This window comes from Callospermophilus lateralis, chromosome 1, assembly GCF_048772815.1.
Source record: "Callospermophilus lateralis isolate mCalLat2 chromosome 1, mCalLat2.hap1, whole genome shotgun sequence".
NCBI lineage: Eukaryota > Metazoa > Chordata > Mammalia > Rodentia > Sciuridae > Callospermophilus > Callospermophilus lateralis.
This window is the reverse complement of record NC_135305.1, coordinates 109,117,068-109,139,325: the sequence shown is the minus strand read 5'-3', so window position 1 is coordinate 109,139,325 and position 22,258 is coordinate 109,117,068. Positions and strand designations below refer to the sequence as shown.

Here is a 22,258-nt window from a genome sequence, read left to right as displayed (position 1 = left end):
TCCTACTGTGGATTAGTGAATATGTAAACTGTGATTCCTGTAAACAATGAAATATTATTACATGCCCAAAAGTCATGAGGCATCAAACCTTGAAAAGACCTGGGGGAAACTTAAGTGCATATTACTAACGAAATAAGCCAATCTAAAATGGCTATGTACTTTATCATTCCATGCTGGAGAGTGAAGAACTATGAAGACAGTAAACATCAATAGTTTCCAGGATTTAGGGAGAAGGAAGCAATAAATATGTAGAGCACAGAGGATTTTTAGGGCCATGAAACTCTTTTGTATCTCATGACAATGGTGGGTACATGCCATTTTACGTGTGTCTAAATCCATAGATTATACAATTCCAAGAATAAGTTCTCATATAAACTCTGGACTTTTGATGATACCAATATGTCAAGGTGTATTCATCCCTTGTAGCCAATGTACCACTCTGGTGGAGGTGTCAATAATGAAGGAAGCTATACATGTGTGGCACAGAGAGTTATATGGGAACTCTGTACTTTCTGTACAATTTTTCTGTGAACCTAAAATAAAATTTACTAATAATGAACAAAATGGTTATATTTTTGAGTGCTATTTTTTAACCCTGTTGAGGAGTTATTAATTCATTTTTTAAAGTTCTTATACATTAATGAGCCTTTATTTTATTAATCTATTTACATGCAGTCTCAGAATCAAACCCAGTGACTCACACAGGCTAGACAAGCACACTACCACTAAGCCACAACCCCAGCTCTTGTTAATTCCTTTTAACAGAAATCTCATGGAAAGTTTCTGCTTGATGATTTCACCTTAGCAAAGATTTTACAACTGAACAACTTAAATAATTTTGGTACAAAATGTTACTACTTGGGGTTGGGTTGTGGCTCAGTGGTAGAGCACTTGCCTAGCAGGTATGAGGCCCTCGGATCAAACCTCAGCACCACATAAAATAAATGAATAAAATAAAGCTAAAAAATATTATTACTTGTTTCAAGATAATGGTTGCTAGAAATAGTAATCTGGAGACAGCAACTGGAGCAAATGTGATACTGTTGTAGGATAGAGAAGACCTGCCTCTAATTTTATGGCACATGTAGAATGATCATGTACCGTGAACTGAGTGTGAGCTGGCTTTGGAGGAAACTGGGGGTAGGAGATGGCTGTTTAGGAGAGATGGTTGGACTAAATGGCACTACTTATTTGACATATCAGCAAGTTTTGTCTAGCTCGATTTTCTATGAGCCATAATAAATGATAGGATGACTCTCTGTAGTCACCTTTCTACTACAATGATAAAATACCCGAGAGAATCAATTTATAGTTTTCACTGATGGTTTTAGCCATTTCAGTTCATGGTCATGTATCCCTACTGATTTAGGCCTGTGGAGGCACAGTACATCATAGTGGAAGTGCATGGTGGACATGTTGACCTCATGGTGGCCAGGAAGCAAGTGGGGAGGGGTGGAGGGCAGGATCCAATACCACTTTCAGGGCAGACACGAGTGATATAACTTCCTTCCACTAGGCTCCACCTCCTAAAGATTCCTTGACCCCCAATAGTGCCACAGGCTGGAGACCAAGCCTGTAATACCTGAGCCTTTGGGGGACACTTATCTGAACCATAGCAGAGTGCTTATTAGCTTATAGCTAAAGGGACACTTTGAATCATTTTAGTATTTATTACTTAATTACTGTAATTATGTTTTACCTTATATAATAAAGATCATGTGACAGAGACTTCTCAAGCTTATATTCTTGAGTTAAGCAGGAACTCAGGGAAAACAGATAGTTGTGTCCCTTTATTATTATATTTTTTTCATAGGGAATATACATACTGCAAATGAAGGTTTCCTTTGTACTATAGAAAAAAAGAAATCACTTTCGAGAGGAAGTCTCCAGAAGCCTGATTTGAAATGATATTTTTGGATGCTAAAAGGTCTGGAGGGTCTTTGAGAGTAAGAATATTGTAGGTTAAAGAGAGTCAAAAAAGCTAAAGACATTCTATTTTTATAAATGAAGGGGAAATTAGAATTTCTTTCTAGTGACCAATATAAAATTCAGCACAAATTCTCACGATTTTTGCTTTTTAAAAACTAAGCCAAAGAAAGCCTTAGTCACTGAAACTTAGATCAGGGAGAGTTCTCACAGGCAGGACCTTACCATTTTACAGAAGACAAGGTAAGCAATTGGTCCAAATGAATTGTTTCAGAAAGAAAGGATTTATACCTCATATTTTATTAAAGAAATAAAACACATAGGAGTGTTCAGTGTTGCTGGCCATTAAAATTCAGAGTTGGAATAAATGGAATTTGCTCAAGATTTATTTACTGAGATCCTAAAGTGGCTACAGATGTAGAGATCAGATACCAAGTCCTGTCTTCACAGAGTTACAGTCATCCTGTAAAAGGTCACCTGTATTGACCAGGTATGTGTGTATAAGAATAGAAAATTTTCTTTTCTTCCTTAATCATCAATTTCACTTATTTCTCAACAGCACCCAAAGTGGGATGATTTACTATTTTATTGTAAAAAGTAAATGTCATGTATGACCAGTTAGTGGTGATACAAGTATTAGAATTCTCAGTGCTAACATCGAAGGACACCATGATATCATTAAGTCCAGTGAGTTGTTCCAACAATATGCCATTTAGTTCTGTCACCTGAAAAAAATCATCTGGCAAGTGCCTGTTTTTCTTTCCTTCTTAATAGCCCCCTTGAGATCCATTAATTGTAGCCCAAAGGAGAAATGCAGACCATATCCCTGCTCTTCGCATGAAATTTTTCTTCTCATAGGAGGACACTTCTAAAGTTTACAGGAGGGTATGTGTAGGTTCTATGCAAATGTTGAACAATTTATATAGAAAGCACTTGGGCATGCTGGTATTTTGGTGTCTTCTAGAAGTTCCAGAACCAATTCCTCACTGATAACAAGGGACCATTGTACACATGGGAGTTGCTTTCCCCAGGCATCTACAGAATGTTCTAGAGTGCATATCCCATGGGCAAGGTGGACTACTGTACCCAGGCAGTTGGATCATTCAGTGGGGCTCTCAGGGATGGTGGGACTGGATACACAAATAGAATAGCCATCAACATGAGATGACAAATGGTCACTTTGAACAAGAAGACTGTAGATGGAGTGCAAAGGGCCTCCCTGGCTTCTAGAACCAACCCAAACCAGGACATTGAACCCAGGAGTCCATCTTCCACACTTTGGTCCACTGGCCACTCGAGGACCTGTTATCAGATCAGTAAGTGATGGTGTATGCAGTCTTAGACTTGTGTGACATGTCACTTCTTGGCAAAGACCCCAAGACCAGGCCACTCCTCAGGTAACTTCTCTCTTTGTCTTATTGCCCAGTAACTTCCTCCTCAGCCTGGGCTCAAAATGGAGATATGACAGGGAGCAGACCCTTTGGCTTCCCATGCAGATGACATCCACATGATGGGCATGCAAGGTAAGAGAGACAATACCTCTTCATTAGGACAATTAGAATTTCAGGTTATTACTCAGTTATTTCCCAGCATAACTTCATTTACACAAGAAGGTATTCAACCCTTTGTTAAATATTTGTGGATTTTATATACACTTTAAGTTACATTTTATGCTTAATACATGAGAATTTGAACATTTTATAATATTTTATAATGCATACATGATTATACTACTATACATTTATATTTACAGTACATACATTTTTATATTATGTATATATCTCACAAACTCATACTCATTATATGTGTTTGTAGAAGGAATGTGAAAGAAACAGGGAGAGATGGTATAACCAAATGAACAAGGATCTATAAATGCCAGGGTCATTTGCTATTAACTAAACATGACTTTAAGCATGCATTATTATTTTTTTTAATCTCTCCAACCAAAAGCCTTAGTTTTCTCCTGTGTAAATTAGCATAAATGCCTGCCACACAGGATTGTTATTACTTAAAATAATACAGAGGAAGCACCTAGCACATAGTAGGCACTTGACTAAACTACTATGGGCAAGTGTGGTTTGGGAGTTTAAGGTTGCCTATATAACATTCTTTCATTTTTCTGGAGATTTTCTAAGCAGTTTCCTTTATGCAGATAGATCAATAGAACCCGGCTGTGAAGTCCAGCCCATTACATTTATCCTTCAATTAATCTTCATGGTCACATGAACAATGGAAACATAGAATTAGTCGTTATTTATTTTTTAAAAAAGAACCCTTCAGCCTCCCAATGGCACAACTTAGCAACAATGATTTTTCCCTGAGATTTCTAATTATGAACTTTGAGGACCACACTGTTCCTTGCCTTCAAAAGAACTGCTATTTGTTGTAGCAGCTGCAAGAGGAAAAAAAAGGGCAACGAACGTCCAAATGCAGGCTGGCATCCACAGTCCGTGTTCACGCCTTCTGCAGATGGACACACTAATAGGGACCTTGCCACGTTTGCGAGGAACTGGCACACATGGCTGGAGGGGGCTTGCACAGCCAGCATCTCAGCACAATGGCTCCGGATTGCTTTCCTTCAGAGATGGCTTTGAATTCTGCTTCCTTTTTGTGGGGGTTGAGGTGGGGACATCTGTTAATTAACACAGATCCCAGGATTTCAGAGCAGGTTTGGGGGGTCAATGTTCCCTGTGTCTCTGGAGGAGTACTTTTGAGATTTCCTTGGAGATGCCCCAGGGAAACCCTAAGGCATCCTGCCTTCCAGCAGTTTCCCTTGGATAACTGTGGGTTTTTGATATTTCGAAGAGTTTTTTTTTTTATTATTTTAAAATTTGTTCTAATTAGATATACATGACGGTAGAATTCATTGTGACACATCATACATTAATGGAGTATAATTTTTCATTCTTCTGGTTGTGCATGATGTAGAATTATAACAGTTCTGTAATCATACATGCACCTAGGATAATAATGTCCGATTCATTCTATCATCATTCCTATCCCCATACTCTCTCCCCTCCCTTCACTGCACTCTGTCTAATCTGAGAATTTACCTGATACTCTTGACAGATAAGCTGATCCTGTATTTTAAGCCTCTGTTTCTTGGGAAGTCAAGCATGGTGATTCAGTTATTTCAGATCTGATGATAGTTGATTGCTTGACCCTTGATTATAATTTTTTCTGGAGAAGATTTGTTTGTAACCGATTTGTTTTAATGCTCCCCTCCTCTTTTTTTTTTCTTCTTCCTGAGAAACATTTTTCTTTTAAATCTTTCACTTTTAAATGAGGAATGAGAATCAGGACCAGCCAGAAGAATTAAATTTTCTCTGGTTTTGGCAGGATACAGAGGAAAACACTGGATTTCCCCCCTTTACTTTGCTGAGATTTGCAGATGTTTCCCAAGGTTGTTCTTCAAACCATCAGTTTGGATTTTCTGTGATGTCTTTTACTCAGCACCTGCCACAGAAGAGAAAAGTCATGTAAATTTCCTGGAAAATTGACTGGAGATTCTCTTTCATCTGGCAGCAGGGAATAGCCCTCATACACACAACCACTGGCTCCTTAGCCAAACACTGAGATGGACCGCTCCTCCTTTTTAAAGTATCTTCGTGCTGTAGGTTTTCCACACATTGACCAAGGGGTGCACCTGGACAGCATGCTCTGGGGACAGACTTCCCTCCAGCAAAGGGACCTAGGGCATTGGTGCCCACTGGCCTCCCCTTAGCCCTGGCCCAGGTTCCTTCAACTGTAGCTGGGAGTCCCCTGCTCTGGCGCATGAACCTCACTAGTTTACTGAGAAAATGTCATCCTTGATTTCTCATGAAAGGAGACCTTAATATCCTTCCTGAACACCAAATATTACTGCTTTCCCAGGAAGTATAAAGGGGCAGAACTGGTATTTGTTGAAGGCCCTAGGAAGTCTTTGAAGAAGTACCATTTGGTAACCTGCATATCCAACTCCACAGTCTGTCTACATTAGTGTTTCTGTGACCTGGGATAGAGTCACTGAAGAGCACCCACGTCCTCAGAAGAGACAAACTTCCCTGAGCTGCAACTTTTGAGGAAGCCTTCAAATATTGCTTGGTTCTTATCCTCAGAGCTTCCCACACCGAGGGCCATCCGACAGGGAAGAGGGTAGTGTTTTTACTGGGGTGGGACCTTTGTCTGAACTTCAAGACCTAATGACTCCAAATCCTCAATCAACATTAAGATAAATTTTGTGATGCACACAGTTTTGACAAATCCTGGTCAGGGCTGTATCTTCCACTGAACCTAAGGCTGCCCCAGGGTACAAAGGACAAGAAGAAACTATATTCTGCAACATTTTCAGGATCACAAGGAATTCTAGCTGCTCCAATGACGTGGTGAGCTCTTTCCTTTATCCCTGGGCCTAGAATTCTGGCTTGGAAATGTTCGACCCTAAGGCAGAGATGTTAAGACCAATCCAGAAGCAGTTCCAGGTGACTCCGCCTTCCCCATTCATCTTATACACAGAAACATCAGGTCCCCCTCCCTAACCCCAGCAGCAATCTGGTTGATCTTCTGGTCACCACCTAAGCCAGCTGTGACGGTTCATTGGTTTGTAAACCAGTCACCAGCTGTGGGACATGGAGCTCTGGAGAACAGATCTTCTCCTTGTTGTTTGGGGTCAGGGAGAAAAGTGAGTTGAAGATGGTCTTCAGCTCATTTCAGTTCAACATGAAGGAGTGTAGTCTGCATAAGAAATGCCTCAGTCATGATTCTTGCATGCATGCACTGTGTAGAGGAACTTCTGTGTGCTGGATACTGCTCTCTGGCTTTATCCCCAAATTGTTACTACAGGGCTCAGCACCTATTCTATTGCATGAAATTACTGCCAGTAAACATATTATGGGATAAACACTACTCAGAAAATAGAGGAGGAACACAAAGAAGAATACATTTAAAATAAGATGGGCAGGGAGAGTCCCAGGGAGAAGATGGCATTTGAGACTAGGCAGAGAATCAAGAGTCAGGCACCTGTCTGGGAGGAGGAGTCTCCCAGGCTATGCAGGGGTAAACATTGCTTACCCAGGGAACTGCAGGGAGGAGAGTGTAACCTGAATGAGGTGCAGGGAGCAAGAGGGGCATGGAATAAAGTCAGAGTGGTGGAGCAGGGGGGTACTATAGGGCCTTGGTGGGCCATTATAATGTTTTCAGTTTTCATTAAAAATAGGTGAAAAAAACATTGGAAGATTGAACCCAAGTGACTGGGTGTCTCAGATCTTTAACAGGATCTCTTGCAGCTGTGCAAAGGATGAGAGGAAAGCAGTTAAGAGGTGAGTTCAAGGATCCAGGTAAGATTCAGGGATGGCTTGCAGCTGCGGAGGTGGTGAGACATGGTCAGATTCTGCATATGCTTTGCAGGTAAAGCTGACACAATTATTGATGAAACTGAATTAGGGGTATGAGAGTAAGACAAGCCAAAGATGACCCCAGGGTTCTTTTTTGTTTGTTTTTGTTCAGCATCTTGGCAATGATACTCATTTTCAAATAGAGGTATTGAATAAGTAGGTGGATATGTGAGGCTGAGCTTCGATGAAAAGGTCCAGGCAAGAGAGAAAAATTGGAATCATCAATACCCAGTTTTTATTTAAAGTCTTGAGATTGAGGGATATCTTAAAGGGGATTACAAGAGAATATAAATGGAAAGGGAGAGAGATTGAAGTATTGAGTCCTGTGGCTTTCTGATGTAAACAGATGGAGGGGAAGAGGGAGGGGGAGGGGGAGGGGAGGGGGAGGGAGAGGGGGAGGGAGAGGGAGAGGGAGAGGGAGAGGGAGAGGGAGAGGGAGAGGGAGAGGGAGAGGGAATGGGCGCAAGCCAGAGAGGCAGAAATTCTCTGTCCTGGAGGCAAGTGGAAGAGTGAGCTTCAAAGAGAAGGTATTAATTCTCAGCATCAAAAGTTGCAGATAAGTCAGAGGACTCTAGCATTGTAATCTCACTGGTTGCCCCTATCAGGAAAAAGCTTGGCTGGAGTTATGGGGTCAAGACTCTGACTGGATGGAGAGGGGTTTTAGTTGGAATTTTTAAAAATTTGTAGGAATATTTAAGAAGCATTGATAGCTCTAAGGTACTTTCTCTACCTCTTTATAATATCAAATCTCCACACTCAGGAAAAAAAAATGCCTTCCCTGTTATGGTTTCTTCTTTCCACATATTTCACATATAGACCCCCCAAGACAAAGTTTAGCTGCACCAGGGATCTGAAAGGTGTCTCTGGAAGGAGGATGAAGGGGCAATGCTTTCCCCTGGGGTAGCTGCAGAAGGGAACAAATGTAGTGACAGGCTGGGCAAAAATAGTGGGTGTCAAGCAAAATATCCAAAGGAGCCCAGAAGCAGGAAGGGCAACGGGAGGGAGGCCATCACTTGCTGAGGCTTGTCCTGGAATGAAGTGAGAGTTGAATGAATCTTGGAGGAAAGTCACTAGCTTTCCTTTGTGTCTACTTTCTTTCTCATTTATTTATTTGAAATTTTAAGTTTAATACTTAATAAATTAATTTGGTTCAAAACTAAATAGTTTTTCAAACATGTGCAGTGGCCAGTTTCCATTCCATTCCCAAGCTGAATCCTCTTCCTTGGAGGTGATCAGGTTGGTCAGCATCCCGGGTCCTCTCAGAGACAGTCTTCACGTGCACAGTGTTTTTTCTGCACTTAAAACCATCTATCCTGGTGCTCACTCCATATCAGTACCTCTTTCTTACCTGGCTTTGTGTGTGTGTGTTTACTTAGTTTCCTATTGAAGGACATTTAGAGTGTTCCCCAACAATGCCGAATGAACCCATGGAACTAATTTTACACATTTGTGAGAAGCATTTGGGTGTTTTGCTTATGATTTAGAAATAATTTAGAAATTTAGAAATAAAAATTTAGAAATAAATTTGTTATTTTTTTTTAGTGGGGAATGAACCCACTCTACCACTGAGCTAACCCCTAGCCCTTTTTTTTGGTTTGTTTGTTTAGTTTTGTTTTGAGATAGGATCTTGCTAATTCACTTAGAGCCTTGCTAAATTGCTGAGGCTGACCTTGAATTTGCAATCCTCTGACCTCAGCCTCCTGAGTTGCTGGGATTACAAGCTTGCACCACCACTCCTGGCTTAGAAATAAATCTTATTTCTATTCTAAGACCTGTACTTTTATTGCATTTACATGCAATAAATTCACACATTAAAATATTTTTATATTGTTGAAATTTGCGTTTATTTTTGGTCTAATGAAGTTGATCATTATTCATGTTCTTATTCGCTACTTGTGAGGTATCTGTTTAAAGTCTTTTTTTCCAATTAAAAAAATCAACTTAATTAAAGTATAATTTTTTTTTGTTTGTTTATTGGAGCTGGGGGTTGAGTTACACCCCAGCTCCAAGGTATAGTTGGCATGTGATAATACATTGATACTTAGAGTGGAAAAATTGGTGCAGTTTGACATTGTGAATGCCTGAGATCACCTCCACAGTCAAGGTCTGAGACTTTGTCATCACCCAAGAGGTTTCCATCCTCCTTTGAAGACCCCCACACTCCGCTCTTCCCTTTGCCCCACACAACTACTGATCTACTACATTTACTTGAACAGAGTAGAATAGTCTTCATTTTCTGAAATTTCAAAAGGAATTACCCACTATAAAGTATTTTGTGCCTGGATTTCTATTTCTTTGGTCAGCTTAATGACTGAGATTTGTTCAGGTTTTTGTGTTTATCAGTGGTTAGTTCCTTTTTTGTTGCAGCATAGTACTCCACTGGATGGTTCTACTTCCTTTGTTTATCCATTCACCAGTTTAGGCTGCTGGGTTGTTTCCTATTCTGGGTTATTATCAACATCAACAAGCACTTAACATGTACTAACAAGTTTTTGTGTGGACATATGTTTTTATTTCTTTTGGGTTAATGTTCAGGAGCAGAATTTCTAGCTCACGGGGCAAATGCATGTACTACTGCTTCCATCTTTCTGCTGCTGCTTTATTGTGTCTGTTCTAAATATGCTGTATCTTTGTAGGATGCTCAAAACATTTCTGTCATGATTGCCAATGAACAGTTAATGATTTTAAGGTAAATCAGGTGTTATTTAGATAGTTGATTGGAAAGCAAATATCATTTGAAGCATTCAAACACTGAAGCCATACTGATTCCTCTTTTCTACAATTTAGTGTTATGAGCCTAGAGCTAGGAATGGGAAAAAGTTGGAGATGTATTTCTCTAAACACTTTTTATCAAACTCTAAAACTTAAACCATTTTTATTGGTGTTTCGGGCCTTGAATAACTCCCCTTTGGGGAAGATTGAATTTAACTGTGGTTAATATCAGAGTAAGACAGCTCAGGGAAGCTGTGTGTCTTTTATTTTCTCCCAATGACTACCCCAGCATGAAAGGAAACAATAGGTTAGGTCCCTGGATGTATCACTTTGTAACCAAGTATATTGATTCATAAGAAAACAAGTCACCTAGAATTTATTAGGAGATGGCATGTCTTGCATGCATCCTCTTCAACATGGAAAATATGATGTTAATTAATAAATTAAAATCAGAGATCAATTTCTCGTCCAGGGTGGAGGCACTTTTTTAGAATTCCTGGGAAATCATAGGGAGACTCAATATTATGAAATCGCACAGCCTGTTTCTCGTAAAAGTACTCATAAAATTACTCGAAAATATTTAGCAAAGTATTTGAAATAAAAATCACAGAAATATCAAAATCAGAAAAAAGGCACATAAAACATAATACTAGTTAACATCCAAATAGGACCCTATTATTTTTAGTTAATTAGATATAAAAATTAATCTATTTATAAGGGCTTAAAGTAAATGTGGTATTAAGAACTATTTACCACTCATCTAAGATGAAAGTGTACAAGGAGGACGAGAGATGTAGCTCAGTGGTACAGCATTTTGACAATAATCAAAACTGAACTATATATGACAGTGAGGAATAAAAATAATCCCTCAGAATAAATGTACATAAATGTGAATTTATAACTCAAATAGACATGAAACAAAGAGAAATTATAATCTTTGTTTCTTAGGAATCAAAGAAGAGGCACTTAGATAACTATTTTTCAGTCATTATATAAAATGCTGGTGAGGTCTGAGTGAAACTGGATATTTGCCCCTTGCTTGTAACTTTCTTAACTTTCTGAGGACAATATGGAAAAAACTTGAGGATCTACAAAAATGTTCTACTCTCAAACCTACTGAGTCTACTCTTAAAGCGACGCATCATTTAGTAGCCGTTGTCAATGTGCTACATCCAAAGGTACAGAACAAATATAGAAAGAAATGACATCTGCCATTGTACCCTCTTAGGAAGGCACATTAACCCTGCCCCTCTAGGAAACTGACCTGTTTATTTTCAGTCCAATAAGACTTTGGAGAGGTGCTTTGGCAATAGATAAATGAGGGAAGCTGGTAATGCCCTCCTACGGCTGCCATCTCCCAGATTTTTCTCCTTCCTGAATGTTTAGAAACTGGTCCTCATGTTATGCAGAAACTACACATGAGATAAATTGTAGTATTTGCAAGATTCAGGGACTCTGACTGCTATGGTCTGAAGATCTGTGTCCCCCGAAATTCATATACTGAAATTCTAACCAAGATCAAGCTAGCACCTTGACCTTGTACTCTCCAGCCTCTAGAACTGTAAGCAATAAATTTCGGAATTTTCTGTTGTTTATTAGCCACCCAGTTTATGGTATTTTGCTATAGCTACTCCCATGGATTAGGACAATGACTTCAAATGTCAACTCACAAGGCCTGCTGTTCAGTTTCCTTTTCCTTTGCTCTCCAGGCTGGAGGTCTAATCATTCTCAACAATGGGCAGAAGAGGATGCATTTGCAAAAAAATCTTGAAAATCTCTTTGGCTACCAACAAACTAGAAGCTGTCTTCACTGATGTGCAACATGTTTTGAGCTGTATCAGATGTCTTTTAGTAAAAGTAATAAATCTATGTTTACCTGAAGGACTTCAAATTAATTTTTAGTAATATATTCTCATAAAGTGGAAGAAGAAATGTGTGATCTGGAAGTAAGAGAATAAGACAATAATTAATCCAAGATGAAAATGCTTCATATCCAGGAATGAGATGATAAAGGAAATTTTCAAAGGTGCTCAGGGACTATGCATGTATTTAGACTCTGAGGAGTACATATGTGTAAACACCCAGTGATCCATTCTCTATAACATCAAGGAATACAAACAACCTTCCCACTCAATGTATAGGGAATGATTTAATATGTAAAGGAACTATAACATTCTGCAATATAATATAATCTGCCAATGAAAAGGTCATTATGTAGAATATAGAAAACAAGGCAATGTAAAATTTCTGTGTCCAGTTAAAATAGAACCATAGTGCTTTGGATGTTATGATTACAAAAACATTTTAAGTGTAAAAGTCATCTTCCTAAAAGATAACATTTTGACATGAAAGTATTAATTTTGTTAAGGTAAAGGGGAAAAATAGAATGCAATTGTTAGATATTTGTTAAAAAGTAAGTAGTTTGTTAGTTTTCAGCATATGATTTAAATGTCCTTTAGCCTGAGTGATAATGTGAATTGTGCCACAAAAATAAATGTTTGTTTATTTTTTTTTCTTTTCTCAACAGTATTTTCAACCCTGTATTTCAAACTTGTAGAGTATATTGCCATAGACTTAGTGGTATCACTCTCAGTCCAAGGCTAAAGGCCTGAGGACCTAGGAGGACACTGGTATGAATTCCAGAATCCAGAGATCCTTTGCATTCTGCTGTTCAAGATCAAGAGAGGAATTCAGCTTATCTGTCTCTATTTTTTATCTCCAAGCCTCTAGCAGATTGGATGGTGCCTACCACACTGAATCCTTTTAGTCCACTGAAATTCCCATGCTCATTTCCTTTGGAAACACCCTCACAAACATGCCCCCAAATAATAGTTTACCATTTTTCTAGGTATTCATTAATATTCAGTCAAATTGACACCTAAAATTAGCTTTCACACCTGGGGACTTTTTACTCTGTACCTGGGAGCTGGGGTGAGTCAGTCCCGCCCCAACCAGATAGATTGAGTAGGGGAGGTATGCTAAGGTAGTACAATTAGGTGCTGTTACCAGAAAAGCTTTGGATAATGGACCAATCCAAGCAATCTGAAGTTACTGGAGATGGTGTTAAGGCCTTGCATAAATCTCTATTATTGGAAAAGGGAAAGCTGGAGGTAAGAATAAGAAGACAGTCTTGGAGTTGGTCAAGATATATCTGATCTGTGCAAAATTGTTCTCAATTTTACAAAATCAATCACACGCTTGGATACCCTTTTAACTCCTCTCTTTCCCAAATTAAAAAAAAAAATAAAGTTTGTTTCAAATTTCCATTCTGGAAATATGTCTTAGATCTAGATTGAAATTAATTAGGTAATAATACAGTTTACCAAAACAGCAACATTCACAACAATAAAAATTTGCTGCTGATAACTAAATTTTGTGAAGTCAAAGGAATTTAAGAATGAGATCAGACATGTATTGGCTTAAAAATAAATCACACACTCTCATGGATAACACTATATTGCTCTTATTTTAAGCCTGGGCACTGCCTATCTCTGCATGGTATATATGAGTTTTGTACACTCTCAAACCTCTTTGCTCCTTCAGGACTCCTTTCCTCCCTTCCTCCCTGCCTTCTTCCTTTCCTCCTTTCTTTGACAAATACTCATGAATCACCTATATCACTGTGCTGGACCCTGGAATTCAATGATGAGCAATCTTCATAGCCCTTGCCCTCCCAGAGCTTATAGTTAATTGAGAAAGAGAAACATTAACCAGAATATACAGCATTTAGGGATCTATGAATAAGCGTCTTATGGAAACTTGATTGAGTATATGTGTATTTGTTGGGGGTGGGGGGACAAAAAGTATTTTGAAGACTCCGCTGAGTTGAATTCACTGGAATTGTGATCTAAGAATTAACCAAGTAAAGAATAGAAATAGAGGATAGACCATGAAATCAGAAGATAAAATATGTTAAAAGTCTAAAGTGGAAGGGAGCTTTTCATGCTCCCAAAATGGAAAAAGGCCACTGGTGGCTAGAACCCAGAAGTGTGTGTGTGTGTGTGTGTGTGTGTGTGTGTGTGTGTGTAAGATAGATATAGATAGATAAATATGTATATATGTTAAAATGGTCCTAGAAATCAAGTAGACCATGTTAAAAACTTGGAGTTTTAGTCTATAGTTAGTGGGATAATATAATCAGGTATAAAGGATATCTCTAGTGACAACATGGAAAATGAATTGAAGGAGCCCAAGAGTGAAAAAATTGGTTAGGTCTGATTCTGGAGAAAGGTATATTTTCTCCAACCCAAATGATGTCTAGAGAGAAAGAGATATAGGCCAAGTCCAGAGATACTCCAGTTTAAATACATGCGGTAGAGGGAGAAATACAAGGGTAAATACTAAGTTTCTGGCTTGTTTAAGGGGATATATGGGCTCATCCTTCAAAATTGGGACAACTGAAAAAATCCAAGATGGAACTGATAATTTGTTTTCATGTAGCTGAATTTCAGTTTCCTTTGACATATTCAAATAGCAGTGCTAAGTAATACAATTGGAAAATCAAGATGACACTCAGAAGTATAGTGTAGGATGGGAAGTACATTCTTTTAAATGTCAATAACATTTAAAGCCATGGAATGGATAAGTTTATTAAGAAAGAGAAGGGGAGGAAGGAGGACAGGAGAAAAGAGAAGTGGGACAGAAAGAGATGGGGAGAAGGAGGGAGAAAAAGAGACACAAGATAAGAAAGTCTCACCTTAATCTTGGAAACCCTCATATTTATTACTGAAGTGGAGGACGATAAAGTGGTAAGTGAGACTGAGATGGAGCAGGCAGATAGGTAAGAGAAAGTATGATCAGGGAAGCCAAGGATAAACAATGATTCACAAGGGAGGAAATGGTTAGAAGGCCAAATGCTACCAGGGATCCGTGCAGGACAAAGGCTAAATATTCCCCATTGGATTTGGAGATGTCAAAGTCACTGGTGACCTTAGAGCTGTTTGGGGAAAATTTGGGGGTGGAAGAGAGCAGTGGGCTGATGAGTGACTCAGATCCTGTTTTCATAGGACTTCTGTCTTTTGAGTCTGTCTTTTTATGATTCTACGTCTACTCTTTGAACCCTCTCCTTGTTTAGAATCTCAAAGACTTGACTCAACCCCAGTCTACAAGGCCTTCCTCTCATCCTAATTAGTCTCTTTGGAATCCAGCTCTCATTTCTGGCTCATCTAGCATCTAAGACGACAGACACATGAGTTACGCCTCAAGTGAAGATAATTGAAGACCCATCAAATAATGAAATAAGGTCTTCAGACTTGAATCAGACTTTACCACTAATTGCATAAAATTGGAAAGTTGCCTAAGCTCAGTTTCTTCATCAGTGAAGTGAGGACTGTGTCGTTGTGAGGATTAATGTTCTGGGTACACCGTGGCTATTCAATAAATATTGGTTACCTTCCCCCACCTTTACTCTTCTTCCAGAAAACTGACGTCTTTTAACCATCTTTCTATGGAGCATTCTAAATTGAAAGAAATGTTTCTGAGGTTGTAATCAAGAAGTGCAAAGGTTTCCCTGGAGGTATGCATTTATTCATTCAACATCTATTTCTCAAACACCTTTCATGTAACCAGCACTGAACTAGGACTGGGGCAGTCACTGATGAACCAGAAGGGCATGGCTTTTTGATGCTGGGGGCTTACAATCTAGTACAGGTGGTAGATCATGTAAACAAGGAGTCATAAGTAACATGATTATAAATTGCAATAGGCATGGGTAAGGAGTAAGTTAGGGTTGCTCCAAGTGAAGTCAGTGAAAAAGGATTTTATGGGACTTTGATGGGTTCATTACCGTGTAAAAGGCAGACTGGAACCAAGGACAGTCATCCTTCCTGACATTCACTGATAGACTGGGAAACAATAAGACTGCCTGAGCAGTGATGTTGCTGCCTGAGGTGTGATGGTATATTAGTCCCTATACTGAGTCCACATCTAAGTAGACATGTACTTATGAACTGTTAGTGTTTTGCTTTCTCTTTCACCCTCTTCTAGGTAATCAATTCAATCACCAATCAGTCAAACACTTGCTGTTCCTAACAATATGGGCTGACAAATACTACAGTCTTATTGGTTAGAATTACATAGAGATGAAAATGAAATTGGCTGCCAACAAAGTCTCTTCCGTGAGTGACGTACCTAAACTTGTGAGTCTGAACTTTGCACCTATTAATTATATTTCTCAGGGACCAGTTTGGCTCCTGGGTTCTTCATCAAGTTCCGGGTAAGTTAGCTTCTCAGTAAGTGACAAGATGTTGCTGTGCAAATCTAAGCAATTATGACATGTTGCCTTTGCAAATTAGGTGGCCAGCTGAGTTTGCCCTCTTGTGCATGGGATTAACATTAAACTTGGGAGGGCCCTAGGCAAACAGACAGACTAGTTCCCTATCTGATTTTGTGGTTTTCTCTCTCCAATGACATTCACTTCCTCTTTCACATGGTGCAGTGTCCCCCTCATCAGAATCTCTATCTTTTCCTTCCTCTGTACAGACCCCTACTTAGGAGAGTTGTTTGAAATAAAAGGAAATAGGGTGGGAGGAATGCCTATCTGTCTCACCTCCTGTGCCAAGTTGATGGGTGTTTAGTAAGAGTTGTTATAGAAACGCAGAGCATTTTCCATTTATTTTAACTTGAGTTTGACTGTCACATAGGAAAGGGAATAGAAAAGTAGTTTTATAGTGACTTCTTTTTCAGGGTTCACAAAACATCAACTGAAATTAATCTTCCCCTCTTTGTTTTTTGTTTTTGCTTATTTTTATTTGTTTTAATTAGATACACATGATAGTACAATGATCTTGACATATCATACTCTTTGTTATATTATCTCCTTTGCAGGAAGATTCTTTATCTTTTTAAAAAATTATATATGACAGCAGAATGCATTACAATTATTACACTTATTACATATATAGAGCACAATTTTTCATATCTCTAGTTGTATACATAGTATATTCATACCAATTTGTGTCTTCATACCTGTACTTTAGATAGTAATGATCATTACATTCTACCATCATTATTACCCCATGCCCCTTCCTTTCCCCTCCCACTCCTCTGCCCCATCTAGAGTTCATTAATTACTCCCATGCTCCCCCTCCCTACCCCATTATGAATCAGCCTCCTTATATCAAAGAAAACACTCAGCATTTGGTTTCTGGGGATTGGCCAACTTCACTTAGCATTAACTTCTCTAACTCAATCCATTTACCTGCAAATGCCATGATTTTATTTTCTTTTATTGCTTAGTAATATTCCATTATGTATATATGACACGTTTTTTTTAATCCATTCATCTATTGAAGAGCATCTAGGTTGGTTCCACAGTTTAGCTATTGTGAATTGTGCTGCTATAAACATTGATGTGGCTGTGTCCCTGTAGTATGCTGTCTTTAAGTTCTTTGGGTAAAGACCTAGGAGAGGGACAGCTGGATCAAATAGTGGTACCATTCCCAATTTTCCAAGAAATCTCCATACTGCTTTCCATATTGGCTGCACCAATTTGCAGTCCCACCAGCAGTGTATGAGTGTACCTTTTTCCTGCATCCTCACCAACAATTATCACTGATTGTATGCATAATAGCTGCCATTCTGACTGGAGTGAGATGAAATCTTAGAGTGGTTTTGATTTGCATTTCTCTAATTGCTAGTGATGATGAACATTTTCCATGTATTTGTTGATTGATTGTACATCATCTTCTGAGAAGTGTCTCTTCAGGTCCTTGGCCCATTTATTGATTGGGTTATGTATTTTTTTGGTGTTTAGCTTTTTGAGTTCTCTATATACCCTAGTGATTAATCCTCTATCTGTGTGAGGGGCAAAGATTTGCTCCCAAGATGTAGGCTCTCTATTCACCTCACAGATTATTTCTTTTGCTGAGAAGAAGCTTTTTAGTTTGAGTTCATCCCCTTTATTGATTCTTGATTTTAATTTTTGTGCCACAGGAATCTTATTAAGGAAGTTGGGACTTAATCCCACATGATGGAGATTAGGGCCTACTTTTTCTTCTATTATACACAGGGTCTCTGGTTACATTCCTAAGTCCTTGGTCCATTTTGAGTTGAATTTTGTACATGGGGAGAGATAGGGGTTTAATTGCATTTTTTTTTTTTTTTGCATGGGGATTTCCAGTTTTCCCAGCACCATTTGTTGAAGGGGCTATCTTTTTTCCAATGCATGTTTATGGCACCTTTAGCTAATATAAGATAATTGTCATTTTGTGGATTAGTCTCCGTGACCTCTATTCTGTACCATTGGTCTACCAGTCTGTTTTGGTGCCAATACCATGCTGTTTTTCTTACTACTGCTCTGTAGTATAGTTTAAAGTCTGGTGTAGTGATGCCACCTGCTTCACTCATCCTGCTAAGGATTGCTTTAGCTATTCTGGGTCTCTTATTTTTCCAGATGAATTTCATGATTGTTTTTTTCTGTTTCTATGAGGAATGTCATTGGAATTTTGATTGGAATTGCATTAAATTTGTAAAGTGCTTTTGGAAATATGGTCATTTTGATAATATTAATTCTGCCCATCCAAGAGCAAGGTAGATCTTTCCATCTTCTAAGGTCTTCTTTGATTTCTTTGGGGTTCTGGAATTTTCATTATATATATATATATATATATATATATATATATATATATATATATATATATATATCTTTCACCTCTTTCATTAAGTTGATTCCCAGTTTCTTTTTCTTTTTCTTTTCTTTTTTTTTTTTTTTTTTTTTTTTTTGAGGCTATTGAGAATGGGGTAGTTTTCCTTGTTTCCCTTTCTGAGGATTTGTCACTGATACACAGAAATGCCTTTGATTTCTGGGTGTTGCTACTTTGCTGAATTCATTTACTAATTCTAGGAGTTTTCTGGTGGAACTTTTAGTATCTTCCAGGTATAGAATCATATCATCAGCAAATAGTGACAATTTGAGTTCTTCTTTTCCTATGTGTAACTCTTAATTTTCTTTCATCTGTCTAATTGTGTGGCCAGTATTACAAGAACTATGTTAAATAGAAGTGATGAGAGAGAGCATCCCTGTCTTGTTCCAGTTTTTAGAGAGAATGCCTTCAGTTTTTCTCCTTTTAGAATGATATTGGGCTGGAGCTTAGCATAGATATAGCCTTTATGATGTTGAGATATGTTCCTGTTATCTCTAGTTTTTCTAGTATTTTGAACATAAAGGATGCTGGAATTTGTCAAATGCTTTTTCTGCATCAATTGAGATGATCCTATGATTCTTATCTTTAAGTCTATTGATGTGATGAATTGCATTTATTGATTTCTGCATATTGAACCAAACTTGAATCCCTGGGATGAATCCCACTTGATCATGGTGCACGATCTTTTTGATATGTTTCTGTATTCAATTTGCCAGAATTTTATTGAGAATTTTTTGCATCTATTTTCATTAGAGATATTGGTCTGAAGTTTTCTTTTTTTGATGTGTCTTTTCCTGGTTTTGGAATCAGAGTAATGTTGGCCTCGTAGAATGAGTTTTATTTTCCTGAAATAAATTGGAGAGTATTGGTATTAGTTCTTCTTTAAAGGTCTTGTAGAACTCAGCTGTGTATCCGTCCAGTCCTGGGATTTTCTTGGTTGTTAGACTTTTGATGGCATCTGCTATTTCGTCACTTGAAATTGATCTGTTTAAATCGTGAATATCATCCTAATTCAATTTGGGCAAATTATATGACTCTAGAAATTTGTCAATTTCGTCAATATTTTCTATTTTATTGAAATACAAGTTTTCAAAATAATTTCTAATTATCTTCTGTATTTCTGTAGTGTCTGTTGTGATATTTCCTTTTTCATCACGTATGTTAATTATTTGAGTTTTCTCTCTCCTTCTCTTTGTAAGCATGGCTAAGGGTCTGTCAATTTTATTTATTTTTTCAAAGAACCAACTTTTTGTTCTGTCAGTTTTTTCAATTGTTTCTTTTGTTTCAACTGTTTCTTTTGTTTCATTGATTTCAGCTCTGATTTTAATTATTTCCTGTCTTGTGTTGCTTTTGGTGTTAGTTTGTTCTTTTTCTAGGGATTTGAGATGTAGTCTTAAGTCTTTTATTTGTTGACTTTTTCTTCTTTTAAGTAATGAGCTCCATGCAATGAACTTTCCTCTTAAAACTGCTTTCATAGTGTTCTAGAGATTTTGATATGTTGTATCTGTGTTCTCATTCACCTCTAAAAACCTTTTAATCTCCTCCTTGATGTCTTCTGTAACCCATTGTTCATTCAGTAGCATATTTCTTAGTCTCCAGGTGTTGGAGTGAATTTTATATCATTGATTTCTAATTTCATTCTCTTTCTTATCTTTATACATTGTGTCTTCATCTCCAATAATACTACCCTTGTTTCAGATCACTCTTGTCTACTGGAAAGACAGAAGAACAAAGGATTGATTCCACTTTGAGATGATGTTGTTCTTACTATCAAAATGCTCTTCTTAATCATGTAGTAGAATTATAGTGTGTCTCTTCCTCAGAACAAAGCACTAGCCCCCAAAGAGGGCTCTAGAGAGCAAAAGAACAAATTTCATCTATCTGGCAGAAACTATGTATGAATCCAAGACAGATAGAGTATGTACTTAATGCCTGCTAAATTATTTTCTATGAGGTGTTGGGGATCAAATCCAGGACTCCACCTTGGCTAGGCAAGTGCTTTACCACTGATCTATATCTGAAGCCATACAGCACTCCTTTTATAGCATTCCAAGAAGCTACCTAATGCAAGAGTTGTCTGAGGTCTGAGGGGTTGGTAGAAAGCCTCCCTCATGGGCATCTAAATTTAGAAACAAATGATGGACAGGCAGTCCATGGGTGTCCCTGGAAAACCATTAACAAGCTCAGAGCAGTGATTGAACCTGAGACTAATTCACTGTGTGACTTTGAGGAACTTATATAACCAGTTAGGGAACTGCCTCATTTGAAAAATGAGATTGTATGTTATTGCTAACAACTAATGTGGACTTTTTCAGTTTGAAAATGTTGCTTTAGTGGTGGTATAAGGTATTTCTAGGGCCATTCTAAATCTACAGTGAATCTATGGATGTGCTAAAAATATATTTAGATGTTTTTATACAAGTGTGTTGTAGCTGATCCGATGAGAAATAATTCCATTTCATGGATAGAATGAGGTGGATTAGAAGTAGGGCATACAAAATGACCAAGACATGAAAATGTCCTCCAAATGGTCCTCATTGTGGTCTCTATTTTTCATAATCAGAATGACAATATTTCATACATAATCATAGCATAAATTATATATAGAGTAGATAACTATGAAAATAAGGCCACTTTACATACAAGAAAAATATGAAAAATTGTGCTCTATGTGTGTAATATGAACTGTAATGCATTCTGCTGTCATTTATTTAAAAAATCAATAAAATAAAAAAAAAGAAATGCATTCTTAAAAACAGGGTAGCATTTGAATGGTAAAACTAAAAAGTGACTTTTTCCTACTTCTCTGTATTTTTGTTTTTATTTGATGAATATTTAAATATTCTATTTTATAATTAATAGCATAAAATATATTTATTTTTCAATACTTTGCACTTCAACCCCAGGTGAATTATTCTTTATATCCAACAATCATAGTAGAAAAATTATTATGGCATCATAGACATTTATTTAAATTCTCAGAAAAACTTTAATTTTATCCCTAAAACTTGCATTAGATATTTACATGCCTAAACTTACTTTTAATGGAAAAATGTGAGGCATGTCAGCCTTTTGAAAAAGAAATATATATATTTAACAGATATATATATATATATATATATATATATATATATATATATATATATATATCAAAAGTTAAAATGATCTGTTGGAATTTTGGCATCAGGCATTCCATATATTAGTTTCTTTCTTAGGATGAAAAATTGGACAGAAGAATTAGTTCTTTCTAGTAATGAAAGGATCATTAAGCCCTCATCTTGGTTTGAAATTTCTCATTTTTTGTTATTTACATTGGTTTCTTATTCAACTTCTCTCACTCAAATAAAGTCAGGTCTTGTTATTCTATTTTTAGCTCTTATCCCTTTTCCTGCCCCTACACTCTACCAAAATTGGAAGATCAGATTTCATTTCAAGTGTTCTTTTCTTGCTGGAAGCCCCACTGAGATCTTCTTGCTCCCTGGTTTTCTGGTGGGAAAGTGCTTTTCTCTCTCTTTGAGGAAAAATACATTGAAAACAATCTCTACCTTCCCACTGGGAAACCAGAGAGATGCCTTTTTGGAAGGAGAGGCCCATTGTTCTCTTGCA

The 22,258-nt window shown here is 37.6% G+C and overlaps 1 long non-coding RNA gene across 1 annotated transcript; it reads left to right on the top strand.

Moving 5' to 3' along the window:
* Positions 1–5,279: 5,279 nt before the first annotated feature.
* LOC143382792 (uncharacterized) lies at positions 5,280–11,790 on the top strand. The gene is made up of 3 exons (XR_013089039.2): positions 5,280–6,386; positions 7,121–7,223; positions 11,720–11,790. It is a non-coding gene; the product is annotated as an uncharacterized LOC143382792 (long non-coding RNA).
* The last annotated feature ends 10,468 nt before the right edge of the window (positions 11,791–22,258 follow it).